The sequence below is a fragment of the Gymnoscopelus microlampas genome, assembly GCF_963454915.1.
Source record: "Gymnoscopelus microlampas genome assembly, chromosome: 22".
Lineage (NCBI taxonomy): Eukaryota > Metazoa > Chordata > Actinopteri > Myctophiformes > Myctophidae > Gymnoscopelus > Gymnoscopelus microlampas.
In genome coordinates, this window is record NC_139959.1 from 45012363 (window position 1) to 45033001 (window position 20639).

Genomic DNA, 20639 nt, shown 5'->3' on the forward strand with positions numbered 1-20639 from the left:
GAGGATTCCAGGGGTCCAGGATGAAATATATTGCATCCAGGAGAAACTATTGTCTTAGAATTCTGGTTGACAATAGTTGTAATAGAAATCCAACAGTCTGTATTCCTTGAGCATCAAAAGTCCAAACTTCCATAATAATCTAGAGTTCATTCCATGATTTTTTAAAGGTACAGTACAATCGCTCTTTTTCGATGACAAGGGGACGATAGATGATGTTTTAACTCTGGCAGTCAATGAGTTAAAGGTCCTGTGGAGACTTAGGTAGGAAAAGTTCTCTGTTAATATATTCGCCATGGCGACAAATTCTCATAGCGTCTTGTAGAATGTCCAAGAAAGTAGAGAATCCAAAATGTTCTGACTTCTGTCTTTCCGCTTTCGATTGTTTTAGTGCCCAGGCAAAGAGGACGAGATAGCCAATGAATAGGAAAGGGCATTAGATTAGAACAGTTTAATATGATTGTATATTCTACAGGTGTTTAATAAGGGCTATGTGTCCACTGTGCATAAAGGTCTATTGTACATGTTATGTATCTCCAGACGTCCTGTCAGGATGGAACAGGGAGTAGGTGGTACAGATGTCTTCTTATCATGATATATATGCTAGTGGTGAGGAAGCCAGAGGGACATGGACCTCTCTCAGAACAGTATTATGGTATTTCTACCATAACTCCTCTTTTCCAGTAGACTGTGTTGAAGATATGGTCTGGGTTTAGTGCAAACCAGAGTGAAGAGACCAGGTCTAAACAATAGTGGTTCTGTGAACCTCCCTGTGTCAGGGGGTGCAGGGAGTAAAATGGATTTTTGCAGGCATCGTCTTGCCCATTGACTCATGTATTTACATTTTGCTGTAGCTACTGTATTTCAACAGCAGGTAACGCAGGAAACCCCTTGACATGGGGCTCCATACCCCCACCTCCCTACATTAGAGAGGAGACAGTGGGCGTGGCCAGGAATAAGGTCTATAAACAGTATGTGTTCACACAGTCCACTTAACATCTTCCATGACCTTCATCAGGTGTCTGAATAAACACAAGTCAGACGCATGATTCCACTTCATGAGTTAAAACATTGTAAAGGCATTTGTTAAATCTGTGCATGCATGTGTCCTGAGGTTGTAGTCGAAACATCCTGTGTTTAATCTCTGAACCAGTCAATGTGTGTCCATGCCGTAGCCAGGCACCCTGTTGAAGTGTCATTGAGCAAGGCATTGCACCTGTCATTGCTCATTTACTTTGAAGTTGCTCTGGATGATCATGTTATGAAACATGAACCAACTTCAGTGTGTCCAACTCAAGTACATTGTTACAGTTTTAGATGTTCAGAGAGGAACGGGTCGTTTTTACGGAGAAACAATATCATGATTGAACTTGCAGCAGTTCCTTTGTTCCTCACTGTGTCGATGACAACACGTGCCTTGACTTGGTTCACTTTCTCCACGTAGGCTGTATCATACTCTTCTTTGGTAATCACCCCCTTCTCTAAAAGTGTGTCCAGGAGACTGTTGAGGACAGGATCTGAAACGCTGTTGATGAAGCTGCTCCGCACAGAAAACAGCCTGTCTTCTACTGGAAGAGTCAGTGTGCGCTGAACTTGTTGTTTTCTTAAAGAAGGAGCAGAAATGTTGACACAGCTTTCCCATGCAGAAACGGACGTGTTACTGTCTCTTAGAAGCAGCTCAAGACGCTCAAACTTTCCCTCTAAAGTCACTTCAAATGTTGAGACGAAATTGTGGTATGATGATTCATCAACTTCAAACTTTGCCTTACAGTTATTTGGTTCAATTCTGATTGAATCATCTTGAGGGGAAGTGGAGAGGGTATACTCTTTCTTTGGGATTAGTTCACGGGGAGGCTTTGGAATGTAAATCTCTTCTCCGTATATCTTCCTCCTTTTGGTCATCACTTCCTCCAGCACAACATTCCCAGGCAGCAGCAATACATTCAGGGTCGATGTGGGATGATCATCATCAATCGGTGGTGTATAAAACAGTGACACCAATGCATTTTCAGGACTGGGCCCGAACAACATATCTTTGATGATGCTATATAAAGATAATCCAGTTACATTTATGATAACATGAGTTTCTGTGATCACATCAGGTTTGATCAGCTCAATGCTATCATCATCCATCACATGGAGAACAGACAAGGATTTGCCTCCACCCATGGAGAGGATCTCACAATGTGGAAAGCGTAACTGACACACAGACCCCTGAGAACCCTTGATGTCAAACAGTGGTCCTGCAGGCCTCTTCGTGCCAAGCCGGGATAGAAGCCTTCGGTCCCAGTGGACTGTCCTGTAAGTCACATCTCCCTCTGTCTTCATCTTAAACACCAGGTCGGTCACGTTGCATTGGAACAGTCCTGTTTGGGTGCAGTGGATCCTGTAGCTTTCTTCGTTTTCTACAACAATGATATCAGGTGTAATTCTCTGTGTTTTGTCCAGTAGTGTAACATCATTTACGCTGTGGGAGCGCTTTGCTGTGAAACTCTCCTTGCTCTCTAAACATGGAATGTGGCTCAGTGAGGGTAAGCTGTGAGAACGAGGCAGAGAGATGGATTCTTCTATCATCAAACCACTGAAGCATGAACTTAGATCAGTTTCATCTTGAAGCTCCAGAGAGGGATGTTGAGAGGACTGTGACTCTGTAACAGGATGGTCTTCCATCTCACCATGCAAAGGAATAGTTCCCTAAATAGAATAGAATAGAATAGAGAAAGGGAAAATCAAATCAAGGACATTAATTAAACAAAAATAACAAAAGTAACTGTGCCATAACACAACACCACACATGCTTGATGGAGATATATGTTATCCTACAGATATATTTATATATTGCTTGTTTAGGTTGTGTCTTCTTTTACAACCTTGGATTTTAAGCTGTTATTTTCATGTTTTTATTGTGGTGGAGTTAAGGGACAGTAGATGGCGCTCAGCCTACACAAAGCCACACAGATGAGCATTAATAACCACTCAGAGTATAGTTTTCACCTCGTTCAGAACATGTATTGGTCAAGTATGTTCCAATCTGGGAACCCATTGACTGTTTCCTTTGAATTTGCCTCTGGGGGCACCGCCCAATTCCCCCTGTATAGGGACCGGATGTCGGCCCGTTCACTCTCCCTCAGCCCTCCTCTTCCGGTGGTGCATGTTTGTTTATATTCCTAATAACAAAAACTCTACATGGTGTAATGGGAGTTGGGAACAGATTCAGTTGCGGAGCTCTGAATCTGTCTTGAGAGATTAAGTAAGTTCAAATATGAGGATTGTGCCTCATACAGTGTTAGCTCAGCGTTCTGACCGGCCTATAGGCTACTTCAGGGTGAAAACAGGGAACAGCTGTCTGCCAGGATGAGGAGAGAAAAGGAAGCTTAGGAACGCAGGCTTGTGTTTACTGTCTCAACACAGTTATTGTGCATTCGCATGTATTGTCCAAGAGGAGTTGGCCCGACAAGCCTTTATGCCACAACTCTGTCCCGACCATATTGAGTAGCATGTTCACCTGTCCTGCCCACAGACAATCAACCATACAACATGCAGAATGGAGCACACCCAAGCTAAAGCCCAACAACCGGGATTCGACTGCTCATGCCAATGAGCTACAAGTACAGTGGATGTTTTCATTCTCCTCCCGCCAGTCAGGAGAGGTACCAAGGAGACAGAAACAAGACCAACACCCCCGGTCTGTCTGCTATGGATGTAGAGAACAGAAGCACATAGAGTGGACCTGCTCCGCCACAAAGCCCCTGATCACTGCTGCTTTGTCACCGTTAAACTAGAGAAGGATCTGCTGTCCCGTCTCTCCTCTCCTTCCACTGAACATGGACTCATGACACAGTGTCAATTATAAATATCGTTCAGTTAGTATAGCTACACAAAATGTGTTACGAATAGGTGCTTCTACCTGTCTTTGTTCTAATACATGGTTGGTGTGTATAAAATACATGCATTAGTGGTCACAGCTCCTTGTCTCAGTGGCGGAACAACTGAAAGCCGGGCCGGTAGGCACAGCACACTGATCAGGCCTCCCCTGCACACACAAGCATGCACGCGGAGCCAGAAAATGTGCGGGTTTTGGGCGGATTGTGTTCATTTTTGTGTTACTTTATTTCGGTTTTAAGGTTAGGGTGAGCTTCTAACAGTGTATTGGGGTGCCTCGAATATATTTGCAGTTCCATAAGCTGGTGAATCTCTGGGAAAGTTGCTGAGAGGCGGCCGCGGAGAGGCGGAGAGGCAGAGCACGCAAAGTGCATCTATTTCTTAAAAATAAAGGTCAATGTGATCTGACGGCCCGGGCCCCCTGAGTCCCGGGCCCGTAGGCGGCCGCCTACCTGGCCTACCCGGACGCTCCGCCACTGCCTTGTCTGTCTCCCGTATAAAAGTCCTGCCACACCTCCACATCTTCCCTTTGTTACTTCCATAATGGAATGAGGTGGGTGTCTTTTGTTAACTTCCCTGTATAACAAAATAACAATTGGAGTTGCAAACTACAGGCAGTCGAGTGTTGTCACAGAAGTCTTTAGGGAAGTTCTTGGACCAGCTGTTATTGACCATACAGGGGCTGTTAGGGTTGGCTGTCCCACAGGGTCTATGTAGCATGGATTGACGCACCAGCTTATGCAGTTCCGGCTCCTTCTGTGGGTCAGGTATGTCTGCTCGAATTATTTGATCAATGTCATCCACAGTCAAGATCTCGTGTAGGAGCAGTAGGAGGTGGGCATGTTTGAGTCCTCTCATTTGTCCCTCAACGGTGTGTACTCTAGCCTTTATCTTCCCAAAGACACCGAGATTGATGTCATGGAGAAGTTCATCGAGACTTATTTTGAAAACTTTGTTGACAATGTCTGGTCTATGGGCTGCTGTCCTTGAAATATGTTCATTAGTACACCGTCACTCTTTGAGTTTGCCGTAATTGTGATAGAGGTCAAACTTCCTGTATTTGGTTGCTATGGCAACCTGCCAGATCAGGCTGAGGGTCTGATAGGCAAATCAGAGAATCAATCAAGCCGAGAGTCTGATCACTGATCGAGGTGGGGTAAGATGCCTGAATAATAGCCAGAGCTCTGATCAACAGCCTGTGGCAGGTCTTGGAGGCATGTGGAGTGATCCCAGATAGTTCATTACATTCATTTGAGTTGAGAACCTCTGGGTTAATAATGATCTCACCTCTGGTTTATCCTCCATCTTCACATCAGGTTGACCTTCGACCTTCTTGCTTCCTCCCTCTGCTCCCCCCTCCTCATCCTCCTCTTCCTCCTTCTTCACCTCCCTCTGGGAGGTCATGGAGCTTCCTGTCTGGACATGCTGGGAGCTGAGGTCTGTACTGCTGCTGACTGATGTCTGTCCTTCTGTCATCATAGAAGAACTCTGAGACAGCTGTGATGGATGGATGGATGGATGGATGGATGGATGGATGGATGGATGGAGAGAAAGAGTTATTTTTTGACATATGTTATTTTTTAACACAATACTTTTTCTGATAATTTTTCATCTTGCCTCTGACAAATACCCCATATTCTATGCAATAAAACAAACACTTATATTTATAAAATAAAAAAATGAAACAAAACTAAAGCTTACAAACATAAAAAATGAAATAAGCTCAAAAAGAAAATCAGAAAGTAACAATAGAAACTAAAATAAACGATACTAACCTTGTCACCAGGAGGAAGGGGAGGTGTTGATGTCTGATCCATGGACTTCATCTCCATCTGACCAGACTGTTTCATCTCTACAGAAGAACAACAAACACACATTCATTACACATGATGAGTATAGAAGACATGAGGTCTGATACATTGTTTTATGACTGTAGGAGCCGATCTACAATAGGCCACATGTATGTGCCATGTCTAATACCCCTGTCAGTGTGCTTTGTCACCCTCTACAGACATGGAAGAGAGGAGAGCATAAGAACCTGGCCTAGAGAGGGCCAGGTGTAGTCGATTGGAGGTTCACAGCTTTTTACGTCTGTTTTTTGTTGCTGCTGCCTTATACTCTTTAAGTTATTTGCTATATTCTAAGTCTATTTATTTTACGTTTTCAAGCCTGGATCACAACTTATGGAATAAACCTTTTTTGAGTTCAACCTTAACTTTTGGACATTCCTCATTTCCCTTTTTTGGTCATGTTTGCTGCACAAAGCAAGTCGGTGCAAAAAGGTACTCTCAGTCAACCACCACAAGGACAAAAGGTCACTACAATGACTGTACATAAATATCACTGTAAACTCAATTAACCATATTCACACAGCGGCCATTTTGTTCTTACATCATACTTGGAGGTAACCCCCCCCCCTCCAATATGAAGTAAGAGTTAAATGGACACAGTGTACTTAGATGTTTGTAGAATGCTTGGATGTGCTCTACACCAAAACGCCCAGAGTGGGAGGGCAGTTTGTTAACCAGTGTTGTGGCTATGGTTGTAAAGAAGATGTTTAAGCGATTAGCCACATCCAGCTCGTCTGTAATGAGAGTGTCGTCCGTCGTAATCTTGATGTTTGTAAACCTGGTTTTACATATTCAGCTGCAGCCTAGTTTAGGAAAATCACTAGGTGGGTTTTGAGATTATTGTTGAAGCATTTGGCGGGCTTTGTCTTACATGTATGAACTTCAGAGCATTGTTTTGTCTCTGACTTTCATAGCAGTCAGTATGTCCGAATTCATCCATGGCTCCGAGCGTGTTTTAACCCTGCTGGTTTTCATGGGAGCCATGCTATTCAAAATGGCAAGGAATTTGGTTTTGAAGCCATGCCATGCTGTTTAGTTCATCTGACTAGTCCTGTCTCTCCAGACTGTGATAAAGGCCTCACTTTTGTAGGTTTTGAGGGATCTAGATACGTTTTGTGACAGCCAGCCTTAGTTGTTGTTTTTTTTTCGGGTACAGAAGATCATATAATGATCACTTAGTCCGTAAACAAAAACCCCACTCTTGGAGATTTTGGACCGGTCCGATGTTAGAATGAGATTTATGGTAGTTTGAGTTGAATCACACACCTTTGTGGGTTGGGTAATAAGCTGACGGAGGCTGTGCAGATCACAAAACCTACTGAAAGATTTGAAGCAGAATGCTTCTTTTCGGAGCATGTCCGTGTTCCAATCTCCGACAAGAATTGTCTCAGCATTGTTCTCCTTAGCTAAGCACCCCTCAAGTATATCATAGAAATCATTCTGATCAGGAGGTCTGCAGATGGTACCGACAAGCACAGGTCTTTAGCACTATCAAAAATGATCTCAACCCACACAGTTTCAATTGCTTCATGAGTCAGGTTAACCTGACTCCGCCTAATGGAAGAAGCTTGCGTCACATTTGTTTCACAGGCTACTTCCATCTGGGACTTCGGTAGCACAATCCATGACGGGCGTTCCCTTATTTTCAAGCTACTTGGCAGGTGATTGGATGTCTGTCTATCACTGTCTATCAACCAATCATATTGACGTGTCTACATGACGTATAGTAGCTGCGCCAGCAGTAGTTCTTTTGTATACTATTCAACAATGATGAATCATGAAAGAACTACAAGACAATAAGTGCTTCTTGATGGCGTCACATCCGGTCTCACAAAGATCCCGCCCTAGCAGCCGCTGATTGGTTCGCACACGCAGTTGTGCGGAGTAGCCTTACTCTCTGAGCGATCCCAGATGGAAACTGTATTCTGAACCAGTGAAGTCAATACTTCCCCCATCTGGCAGAGTCAGGTTAGAGTCAGGTCAGAACGAGGGAGGGCAGTTAGTATCCTTATGTACATACATGCATACACCACCCCCATGTCTGTTCCTGTCGTTAGTTCATTATTGAATCATCAAGCTTGATCTCAGAGAAGCTCAAAATGTGAACCTTAACATCGCGAAACATTTCCCTGATTTGGGCCTGTCTGTCTTTAGACCCAACAAGACTGTTCACATTCAGGTGAACAATATGTAGACCTTTGGCACGTAGAGTCCATGTTTCCGATGGCGCAAAGGTGATTTTAAACTCACCATGGTGACAACAGATGAGGTGTTTAAAAAAATGTGCGCACTTCAACAAAACAAGGCCACTGGCCACGACAATATTCCCTCCAAATTTCTCAAAGACTCAGCCGCCTCCATTGGTCCAATCATCACCCACATCAATCAAGCAGGAACGGGTCCCCCTTGATTTCAAAATAGCGAGAGTAACCCCTCTGTACACAAAAGGAAGTAAATTAGACCCTGGCAACTACCGCCCTGTTTCTATTCTTAGTTCCATCTCGAAAGTTGTAGAAAAAAATGTGTATGAACAGGTTGAAAAGTATCTTGCTGAAAAAAAATGTACAAATTCCAATCTGGCTTCAGAACATCCAACTCCACTGACACATGCCTTCTCTATTTGAACGACCACATCAAACAAGAGGTGGACTTACAAATACTGCAGCATGGTCATGCTGGACCTCCAAAAGGCTTTTGACACTGTTAATTTGATAATACATTTTTATAATAAACAAAAATAAATAGCCGATCTAAAAGCTCACACTGCGTGGCCTTTTGAGCTTGTAGAGCAGCTGCAGATTTGGTGTAGAAGGGAAGAAGGAGTGGACCAAGTACAGACCCCTGGGTGACCCTGGTCAACGAAGTATAACCACTTAAACCTTAAATGGTCAAGTGTGTGTGTGTGTGTGTGTGTGTGTGTGTGTGTGTGTGTGTGTGTGTGTGTGTGTGTGTGTGTGTGTGTGTGTGTGTGTGTGTGTGTGTGTGTGTGTGTGTGTGTGGCTGGAACCTTACCCATCTTCATCTGACTCTTCTTCCTCAGCTCAGACCACTTCTTATTCATCAGGTCATCGTATTCATCCTGTATTTCACACATCAACAGACAATGAGAAGCGACATCAAGCTGTTAAAGGTAGGGTAAGTGATATTTTTTGGTTAAAACAAAAATAAATTTGTTAAAAGGTTAAAGCACTATATTCTGATAGTAATCATTGCTATAGAGTGTTTGTTCAGTAACAGGAGTCTCCGTCTCTCCAGCTCTTTAATAAACAGAAAATACATTTTCCGGTAGGTGTCAAAATCTCAGCCAATCAGAAGAAAGTACCCATTTTTAAGCTTCATTCTTATAGTGTTCCAGTTCAAATTTTGCCTGCTCATTTCTTAGTGTCATCACTTCCAATTTCACTTGTTTAATCTGTATCCTGATTGAGTTCTCTATCCTGATTGGAAAAAATCTGAACTGAAACTGAAACGAAAATGCATTTTCTGTTTTATAAAGAGCTGGAGAGACAAGAAGACTCCTTTTACTGAACAAACAGTCTATAGCAATGAGTACTATCAGAACATAGAGCTATTTAACACTTATTTGAACCAAAGAAAATCACTTACCCTACCTTTAACAGACTGTTCCTATACTATAATAGGCCACATGAGCACTTCAAACCAATATAAATCGTCCATTAAACAATGTGCATATTTATATATGTTCGCTATTCGAAAATTGACGATCTACAAGCTCACAGCCGTTCTACCATTATTTACAAGCAACTTCAGAAAAACAAACCCGATGTGGCTTTCAATAATCAGACCAGGCAACACTGCAGACAGGGAGATAGGAGAGCATATATTGGATAGGGGATAATGGGTAGCGCAGTCTTCTCTTAAAGGTAATGGCATCTGGCACGGTGATTATCATTGTAACGCCCAAACCACACCTATGCATAATGTAACGGGTAGCACATGTATTTAGTGGGTAAGGGAGGTGTCCCAGAATAGCAACTTTTGCGGGGGACCACCCCTTGCCTAGTCCTAAATCCACTATTAGTGGCTTTAGCAACTTGAGCCTGGCATAGGGGGGATGACCCCCAGACCCCCCCCCCCCCCCCCCAACAAAGTGATCACACCTCACACCCACACTATTAATCTCCACAAACCACTAGTTCCTGCCTTAAAATGACTTGATATCATTATTGAGGGTTATATTTGTAAAATTATAGCACACCTACCCAGTGCAACATACCAACTGTACCTGGTTGGGGGATTACAACTGGGTGCAACATTAAGTACAACAATGAATACAACACATAAATGTGAGGTGCGTTGGTGACTCCATGGGTTGATAAAATAATCATACTAATAATAATGTTTGCTGCACACGCCACCAAATCTCACTCAAGGTTTTCTGAAAAGCTAAATAAAAGACTGGACAGATCAGGACCTAACTAGGTATATAGAGGGACTGTGGAGGGACCAAGAATAGACCACTGAGGAACCCTGTTCAATTTAAGTATATAGGGTTTAAATTGTTAATAAAGCTGAACTACAAGTTCACAACATGTTGCGAGGTGTTGTGAGCTTGTAGATCTGCTATTTTCACTGCTTTTACTTTTACACTCTTGTATGATGAAATGGGGCATTACGTTATGTGGGGGGGGTTGGAACGTGGAGATACAAGGTTTCTGCCCGACAACAACGATAACCACATTTTTTTTGTTATGTCACTGAATGAGGAATAGTTCATGTCTCAATGTTAGACATGTATTTGGAACCACTACATTGTAGCTCATGTGGTCAGTAGAACATGTAAATAAATGTCATGGGGAGAATATTATGTTCTTACCCAGCTGTTAGCTGACTCATATATGTTCATCTCTATGTTCTGAGCATCAGTCACCAGGTCCTTAATGTTCTCAGCTGGGTCTCCTGTTGACATGTACTCTACACTGCTCACCAACACACAGAGAATGAAAGAGACAGAGTCAGACATCAGATTCAATCATCATATAATAAGTGATAATAGTTCAGCTGGTCTGGGGTCTAGACGATGGTGAGAACACATTGTATTGGTTCTGCTTTCTGTGTGATGAACACTCACAGCCAGAGGACATAGGAGTCACGGCTCCTCTGTGTGATGTCTTTATGCCAAGACTTCCTCATGCCTCCTGCAGAGAGAGGGAGGGCTGTGATGGAGTCCCAGCTGAGGCAATGGCAAAAAACACAAAGAGAAAGAGACATGTATTATTACGATATTATGTCATAATATCATATGACATATCCCTAACTGTACAGGTGGAAACAGACAGTTTGCCCTTGTAGTGTAAACTATACCTCCCCACCCAACCAAAAAACAAACAAACAAACAAACAATAAAATAATGAAGCCTTGAATTCATGGAGATTGTTTGGTTCTTGTCTCATTCCTCAGCCAATAATTTGATGACCGGAGGTCAGGAGACTCAGTAGGAGACTCAAAGAGTCTCTAACTGAGTCTCGTATTGACCAATGACCCGGTCATCAAATTATTGGCTGAGGAATGAGACAAAAAACAAAAAAATATCCACAAATTCAAGGTTTCACGGGGTGTGTAATTGATAGAAAGTAAATCATTTTTTGGGGTGAGCAACACCTTTAAGTAAATAGTAGCAATACCACCATGTATTGGGGTTAATGTATGCTTTGTAAGAATGTAAATCTACAACGTGCATGGTAACTGAAGCTGTCAAATAAAAAGTAAAATAATTATAGTGAATTATAGTAAAAAGTACAATCATTATAGTGAAGTAAAAAGTACTTTTTGTCTCTGAGAAGTATAAGCATAAAAGTATTGACATTTTTAGTAAAGTAAAAGTATCTCACAATTGTACTTGGGTAAATGCACTTAGTTACTTTCCGGAACTCTCTGTACCCCTCCCATCCCTGTGAATTAAAGTGAATGTCAGCTGGGCTCTGAGTTTTTTTCTTCATCCCAAAAGTGGGGGGGATATCCCCCGCCCCCAATGGAACTGAATATGTTCAACCCTCCCACTGCATCCCTGATAATGTAGTTTCTAGTTACTTTGCCGATTTGTACAATCATACATTAGCCACTAAGGCCCTATTTAATACTTTCGTTATTTAAAAATAGGGGATCTACAAGCCCACTTCGCATAAAGATGTGATGAATTAATGCGACATTACTTTGGTACTGTAAATATATTTTGATGACAATCGTGTGTACTTGTAACAGAGGATTTTGGTATTGCTACTTTTACTTAAGTAAAAAACAAACAAAAATAAAAAGTGAGGTTAATGTGAGTGTACTTGCTTGCCAGTGAGCAACACTCATGAATTACAACTCTGTGAATTATAATACATTACGATCCTTGTAAGAAATGTCTGTGATTGTCATATATCAAATAACTACCTGTTTAATGTCCAATATTTTCATGTTAAAGTTATGCTTGTGTTTTCTAGTAAAACACAGTAGAAGTTAGAATCATGCCAATTTTAAATAATTTCAATTTTTCATTTTTTGTGTCTTTCCAGTTGAAGTTCAAAGAGGTCAGTGATCTTACATTTGGTCTAAAACTTGAGGTTCTTTATTCGACCCAGACCCATATCCAGAGTATGATGATCCTCTGCTTGTCCCAGACCCATAGCCAGAGGATGATGATCCTCTGCTTGTCCCAGACCCATAGCCAGAGGATGATGATCCTCTGCTTGTCCCAGACCCATAGTATGATGATCCTCTGCTTGACCCAGACCCATAGTCAGAGTATGATCTGCTTGTCCCAGACCCATAGTATGATGATCCTCTGCTTGACCCAGACCCATAGTCAGAGTATGATGATCCTCTGCTTGTCCCAGACCCATAGCCAGAGTATGATGATCCTCTGTCATGTCCTCTGAAATCAAACAAATGTTTCTTCAATGATTCTGAATAAGAAATGTACATAAGTATGTACGTACAGTACATACTTATGTACATTAATAGACGTTCGGGCCGCTACGCGGCCCGAACGTCTAGCGTGACGCGTCGTTCACTTTGCAGTGCCACCTTACAGGCACCTCACAGTGTGAGAGAGAGTTTTGTGCTCTCCTAAATCCACGGCAGGCTTTGAAAGTACCCACTTCAGAAAGAGGTGACGTGCATCACCTCTCCAATGACCAAAACCCACTATGGAAGCCGTCGAACTGGTGCGATCTGACGGCATCCTAGAATTTATAGGTAGGATGTGATGTCATGCGTGATGTCATGCTGTCGTGAGATTACGTCACACTGGCGTGATGTCAGATTACGTCACACTGGCTACATACATACATACAGACAACCGACATGGCGCAGGATTCAAATTGTATATATATAGATTTATATATATGTGTGTGTGTGTGTGTGTGTGTGTGTGTGTGTGTGTGTGTGTGTGTGTGTGTGTGTGTGTGTGTGTGTGTGTGTGTGTGGACAGCTCATTGTGGGATACAGCTCCCACAATGCCCACCCGCCCAACTGTGTCTTTCATGTAATCCGTAGCGTAGTAGCGGTACAATCTTTGTCATGTACGCCAGGCTAGTAGCCTACATGACATATTATGATACCAATCACATCACCATGAATGGAATACGTTTGTATATTAATTTATTTAACCCATACCGAGCAGTGCGCGTTCGAGTTACACTAAAATAAAGCAGTCATGTAGGCTATTCCCGTCAATCCCGTGAGACTCGGGCGAGCTGCAGTGATCCCGTGCCGCCACGTTAATAAGAGATTGGAGCGTCGGATACTGTAAATTTGTAGACCTCACAGTCCATGAAAAGATGGTCAGGAGTCCCGAAAATGTTCTTGCAGAAGCGTTCGTATATTTTGAAAATAGCAGATCTACAAGCTCACAACGCGTCGCGACCAGTTGTGAGCTTGTAGATCTGCTGTTTTCAAATAGCCAATGCAGCCAGATCCGCAAGCTTAACCGAATGACTGTTAAAGCAGTTTGTTTAAATGAGTTTATAAAATGTTATATTTTCACAGGGATTATTTATTAGTGTGTTAGATAATACATTTAGGAGTGGATATGTGTCCAGATGCCTGTCAGACAGTCAGACAATGCTGCTCCGCAGGTCTAGGATGGAATAAACGGGTGCAGCCAACGTCAACAACTGGTCTCGACCAGACGTGAGATCTCAGCGTACCGTAGGCTGAAACCAACGTCAGGATATATTGATAAATGTCGAAAGTTGCGGTGATCTCGCCGTACGCCCATTATTTGGTCTGCACCGCGTTGATAAATGAGGGCCACTGTACAGGAGTAGGAGTATTACAATTCCGTACCCAGTACCCATCCTCATCAGCTTCTCCTTCAGCTCAGACCTCTTCTCATCCATCAGGTGTCTGTATTCATCCTGTATTTCACACATCAACAGACAATGAGAGTCAAGCTACAAAAACAGACTGTTCCTTAAAGGGTTAGTTCAGATTTTTGCACTGAAAGCTGTAGGAAATACTTGCCATTAATGTAGTGGTTGCAAAGGTATTAATTGATTGCCCCAGTTCCGGTGATTTGGTGGGGCCACTCATTAAAAAGAAATGAATACAAAAAACTAGTGTAATTTGTATTGTTGACTTATTTCTACCATATAGTGTTGCCAGTGCCAGTGTTGCCATGTCTGATTATTATAAGCGACTTGTTAACCGATGAAGACGAGTTGTGAGCTTGTAGATCGTCTATTTTCTATATATTCTGGACAAAAAAAATAGAGCCATGTGACAGAGGGGTCAAAGTTGAACAAAACCTGCACTATATGGTAGAAATAGGTCATCAATACGAATGATGCCAGTTTTTTTTATTGATTTATTTCTAATGAGTGGCCCCCACCAAATCACCGGAACTATTTCATATTCATCAGAACCGGACCAGAACTCTGACCACGGGACTCAGGCAATCAATTAATACCTTGGCAACCACTACATTAATGGCAAGTATTTCCTACAGCTTTCAGTCAAAAAATCTGAACTAACCCAACATTGGTTGGAATTAACTTTTACTTCCTGTATTTCAAAATAAAAGACTGAACAGATCGGGCCTCACTAGGTATAAGTGAACAGTTTAATGTAAGTAGAACACTATTAACCTCACGAACCCTAGCTTCCCTATTCTGGATCAAACATTCTGCAGAAATACCTTACAAAGCATTGTGACGCTTGTAGATCTGCTATTTCCGGTGAAGAGATTTGGTGCAGAGGGAAAAAGGTAGGCAAAGGGACCAAGAATAGACCCCTGAGGGACCCCGTTCAATTTAAGTAAATGGGGTTACATTGTCGATGAAGCTCTGAGGATACTTGACATGTTAACATTGTTTTTTAACAATGTTTTAATTTTCTCCACATATACTGTAGTCATTGTGGAGATTAACAATGACTATATTATATAGTAATTCATAGTTAATCTCCATGTGTACTGTGGTCCTACTGGTTGATCAGAGTGTTCAGAGGGGAGGAGAACTGGAGGAGATAATGTGAACCTCTGTGTACGTTGTGCTGTCTGTCTGTCTGTCTGTCTGTCTGTCTGTCTGTCTGCTAACAATAAACATCTGGAAACGTCATATTTACTGCATTGTATTGTATGTATTTGTGAATCATAAATAAACTGAAATTGAAAAATAAACAGAAAAAGAAAAGTAAAAACTAAATAAAATCAGATGTTAAATGCCAAACTATGATATACCTTGTCACCAGGAGGAAGAGGAGGTGTTGATGTCTGACTCATGGTCTCTACAGAAGAACAACAAACAAACATTCATTACACATATAGAAGACATGCAAGCAGAGCTTATACCATTAGACGGCCCAATCCAGTGGTATCGGCCCAAGGAACCATCACGCCAGAAGGATATGTTTGGATCGGGGCGGTGCATCTGATCTGGCGCAGCGCTCAGGTCCTGGACCTGGTGAGACGAAGGAGGAGCCCGGCCAGGAGACAACCCACAGAGCCTAGTCCCTCCACGTGCCAGAGCCTCCCCGAGTCCCGGCAGAGTACTTCCGGAGAAGCGGACTGAGTGGCCCTGTCTTTCCCTATAGGACTGACCGTGGGTGCTACTGGGACGTAAGTCGGGGCTTGATCAACCCTGGCTGGGTCACCTGGGCGAGGGTGTATGTTGTATGTTGCGAGACCCGAAACACCCGATGACCCCAGGCTACAACACTGATGATGCGTCCCAGTTGCATCCATGTGATGTATTTCTTTATTATTTATTATATATATATTATGAGGTTTGATACATTGTTTTATGACTGTACATAAATATCACACATTGTTTTATGACTGTACATAAATATCACCGTAAACTCAATTAAAGTTGTTCTAGGCAACTTCAGAGATACAAAAAAGAACATCAACAACAACATGAGATACACAGTATAGAGACTATTATGTGCCGTATCGGATCGGAATTAATCGGAATCAGATCTGTTTTGATGCTGCCTGATCGGAATCGGATCGCAAAAACCTTGATCGCAGCAGCTCTAAAAAAAAAAGAGGATATAACGATACCTGAAGCTGCTGGACAATGAGTGATGTAATGTAATGTAGGTATATTATATATGTTGTAATAAAATGGTGCATTTATCGTGTGTTTATGGCATTGTTCATGTTTATGAACGAACGTATAGATAACGTTGGATTTTGAGAGAGGGTGTGTGTGTGGCTAGAATCTTACCCATACTGTTCAGCCTCTTCTCCCACAGCTCACCCCTCAGTTTCCAGTATTCCTCCTGTATTTCACACATCAATATAGGCTATAATATCAAGATAGACAGTGGTGTACTGTGGATGTTTTAACTAATGGAGCGCAACATCAGGCGTGCGTGCACACGCTCGCGCATACATGTGAGCGATGTGGGCTGGGTGCTCACACTGAGCTTGTAGATCTGCTAGTTTCAGTGAAGAGATTTAGTGTAGAGGGGGGAAAAAAGGGACCAAGAATAGACCCCTGAGGGACCTAACCCCATTCGATTTAAGTATATAGGGTTTAAATGGTTAATAAAGCTGATCTACAAGCTCACATCGTGTCACTTCACAACACGTTGTGAGCTTGTATATCTCCTATGTTCACTACTTATGAGTGACACTCTTGTATGATGAAATAGGGCATTAATGTATGAAAATATACATTATTTACAAAAAAATAAATAAAATGTAAATATGGATATGAGGTTTCTGCCCGACAGCAACGATAACCACATTAAACCTTTATACATAGTTGAACGGGGTCCCCCAGGGCTCTGTACTAGGCCTGGTGCTTTATTCTCTCAACACCAAATCTGTTTGCCTAAAATAGCTGATCTATAAGATCTCAGCGGGTTGCATGGTGATGCATTGTAAGGTTGTAGATCGGCTATTTTAGTCTAATGTTCACCTCAGAATAAGGACGCTAGGGTTAATTTGGTTACCTGTCATCCCTATTCTGGACACATTTATGAACATTTTGAAACGTTTATTTTATTGATTATTTTTTAATGTCACTGAAAGATGCACAGTTAAATAGTTGGGATGGCTACATTGTAGTTCATGTAATCATTAGAACATGTAAATAAATGTCATGGAGAAAATATTATGTTCTTACCTCGCTGTTAGCTGACTCATACATGTTCCTCTCTAGGTTCAGAGCAACAGTCACCAGGTCATTAATGTCCTCAGCTGGGTCTCCTGTTGACATGTCCTTTACACTGCTCACCAACACACAGAGAATGAAGTCAGACATCAGACTCAACTCATCATTCAATCCTCCTATAATTCCACAAAGTTCTGTGAGGTAGGGTTGTGTGAGGGTGGTGAGGCCAAAATCTCTTCTGCCCGGTTCTCCTAAGTGGCTGGAGCAATTGATCTGAAATTGCACACAGCCATTGACCATTGATTCTCCCAACTGTCAGCTGTTTATTTGCGTTTTTATGTCAAAAGCATGTTGCCATGGTTACGGTGGGACCGTACCTATGTTCCCCAGGTTCTATGTTCCCCAGGTTCTATGTTCCCCGCATAAAAGGTTCTATGTTCCCCACTTACCCAAAAAAGGTTCTATGTTCCCTGGGTTCTATGTTCCCCATTAACAAAAGAAAAAGGTTATATGTTCCCCGCTCACACAAAAATGCAGGAAACATACATTTTAATTTCCAATTATTAATAACATCTCTGAACACACACAACTGAACATAATGGGGAGAAATAACTATCAGGTGATATAGAGCACCTTGTAGCAACTCATAATGTAATAACGGCGTAATAACAGTTCATAGTATACAATAAACTAAATGCCATAAAAGCTCATAATGTAATAAAATCATGAGCGATAGCGCAATAACGGGTTTTTGCATAATATAATAACGTAATAATTTGTTACATTAAGATTTTTCTTTTTATAATTGTTTTTGGCTTTATCTGCCTTTTATTAGATAGTATACAGTAGTCTGAGAGCAAATGGGGAGAGAGAGATGGAAGTGACACGCAGCAAAGTCCGTCGGGATCGGGAGTCGAACCCGCGACACGCTGCGCCCGGACCTCCACGCCAGCCGCCCGGGCCATAACTGGTCAAATTGTTGAGAAAAGTGTTATATCTTATAATCCGTATCAGTATCATGGTCAGTGTCATGGTCAGCATCATGCTCAGTTTCATGGCAAGTGTCAGTATCATGTTAGTGTCATGGTCACGTGGTGGATTGACTTAAGGTAGACCAGGAATTATTTTGCCTGCTTTCTGTGTGATGAACACTCACAGCCAGCGGACATTGGAATCACGGTCGTCCTGTGTGTAGTCTTTATGCCAAGACTTCCTCATGTCTGCTGCAGAGAGAGGGAGGGCTGTGATGGAGTCACAGCTGAGAGAAAGACAATCATAGAAATGAGACACATTATTATGATGGTGTGTGTGTGTGTGTGTGTGTGTGTGTGTGTGTGTGTGTGTGTGTGTGTGTGTGTGTGTGTGTGTGTGTGTGTGTGTGTGTGTGTGTGTGTGTGTGTGTGTGTGTGTGCGTGCGTGCGTGCGTGCGTGCGTGCGTGCGGTAGCCCTTTGTAGTGTAAACTAGAAAACATTGTTCCTTGCAGAAACAATGTGGGCTCGCTTTAAAGCCAAAAAATGGTAGTTATAAAAAGTACAAATTCAGTTGGACTTGGTATCTCTGTCTTTGTGTTGTGTGTGGGCGTAGACTTGCCTCCGGTTGATCATATTGGGAGCACCTGTTATCATTTTCCTAATTGTCATCAGTTACACACCTGCTTGAATAGCTGATGGTAGTAAGGGGGTGGAGGGGTTAGGGGGCGCTAGTGATAGGTGTGGGGCGCTCCCCCCTGGCTCCAGTGAGCTTGTAGATTAGCTATTTCCGATGGTTTACAGTGTGCGTGTGTGTGTGTGTGTGTGTGTGTGTGTGTGTGTGTGGGGGGGGGGGGGGGGGGTTATGTTGACCAATACAACACCATTACTGTTAAATTGGAGCTTGAAATTTACAAAGTGATTGCCATTAAAATTTCACCCATTTACACACACATTCACACACCGATGCCGGAGGTAACTAAGGCAGGGGTTTTCAACCGGTGGTAGTATTGCAGGTGGTCCCTGGCCCAAAACAAAAAAAAAAAACTTTTTTTTTTTCACTTTTAATAACTTACAGGAGTTCTTACTGTTTTGTGTGTGTGTAATATGAAATATGAGCTTAATCATATTCCATCATATTAAAACAAAATCGCTGTATTTTATTAGATATTATATTGATATTATAGCTATTTTCTCCAGCTCCCTGTGGTACATGAACCCCCCACCACTATTGTGTGAGGTGGGTCTATGATGGACCTGCCACGCACAATAGTGGTGGTCCCTAGGTTGCTTTTAGTCAGGATGGTGGTCCCTGGGTCGAAATCAGTTGAAAACCCCTGATCTAAGGCACCTGCTCATCGGAAGCAATTAGGGGTTCAGTGTCTTGCTCAAGGACACTACTCTACACTAACTCTGGGTGAGCCCGGGATCAAACTGGGAACCTCACACTTGCCATCCGGCCGCTCCACCGGCCATTCTACCCCTGAGCCACTGCCGTCCCCTGTACTCACACTTTCCATAGACTGCCAAGGTTTTTCCAAAATAGCAGATCTTCAAGCTCACAACACGTCACATTGTAGATCGGCTTTGTTCGAATAGTCAAAGTATGACAGAGGGGGGTACGTCATGTGGTGTGGGAGGTGGGGTGGGGTGGTGGTGGAGTATGGTGTGTGCGTGCGTGCGTGCGTGTGTGTGGGGGGGTGGTAGTTTTGGAGCTTGAAATACACACACGTTTTCGCATCAAAATGTACTTTGAGTACCAAAGTAAAAGTACTTAAATGTTCAGAAAATAGCAGATCTACAAGCTCATCACGCATCACATTGTAGATCGGCTTTTCTTTTGTATAGTTTGTATGACAGAGGGGGTTATGTCATGTGGGGTGGCGCTGGAGTATGGGGTTTATACAAGTGTGTGTGTGTGTGTGTGTGTGTGTGTGTGTGTGTGTGTGTGTGTGTGGGGTGGAGTTTGGAGCTTACAGTGTACAAACGTTTTAGCATCAAAATATACTTTGAGCACCAAACTAAAAGTACTTAATTTATTTTTAGAAAATAGCCGATCTACAAGCTCATAACGCGTCACATTGTACATCGGCTGTGTGTGGTTACTGTGTGTTTTGTATTAATAATAAAACCCTAAGTAACAAGTAACTAAAGCTGTCATTGTAGTGGATACAAGTAACAACAATGGAAAGGAACGTAAAAGGACCTCAAAAAAGAAACTGTGCATGGTAAGCACTTGCATAGTACTTGAGTAAATATACTTAGTTACTTTCCAGCACCACTGAGCAGCCAATGACTGATAAGTTAGCTAAAACCAGGTGTGCTGATTGTTAGAGTGCTAGAGTGAAGAGAGACATGGGTTTATGTT

At 42.4% G+C, this 20639-nt stretch overlaps 2 long non-coding RNA genes across 2 annotated transcripts in view; one reads left to right on the forward strand and one right to left on the reverse strand.

The window, feature by feature from the left end:
- LOC311039202 overlaps window positions 1-20639 on the forward strand; it is a 765206-nt gene that overhangs the window by 642247 nt on the left and 102320 nt on the right. The window lies entirely within an intron of this gene.
- LOC311039261 lies at window positions 14025-16455 on the reverse strand. The gene is made up of 3 exons (XR_014600152.1): window positions 16409-16455; window positions 15418-15464; window positions 14025-14095 (listed from the first exon to the last, which is right to left on the reverse strand). It is a non-coding gene; the product is annotated as an uncharacterized lncRNA (long non-coding RNA).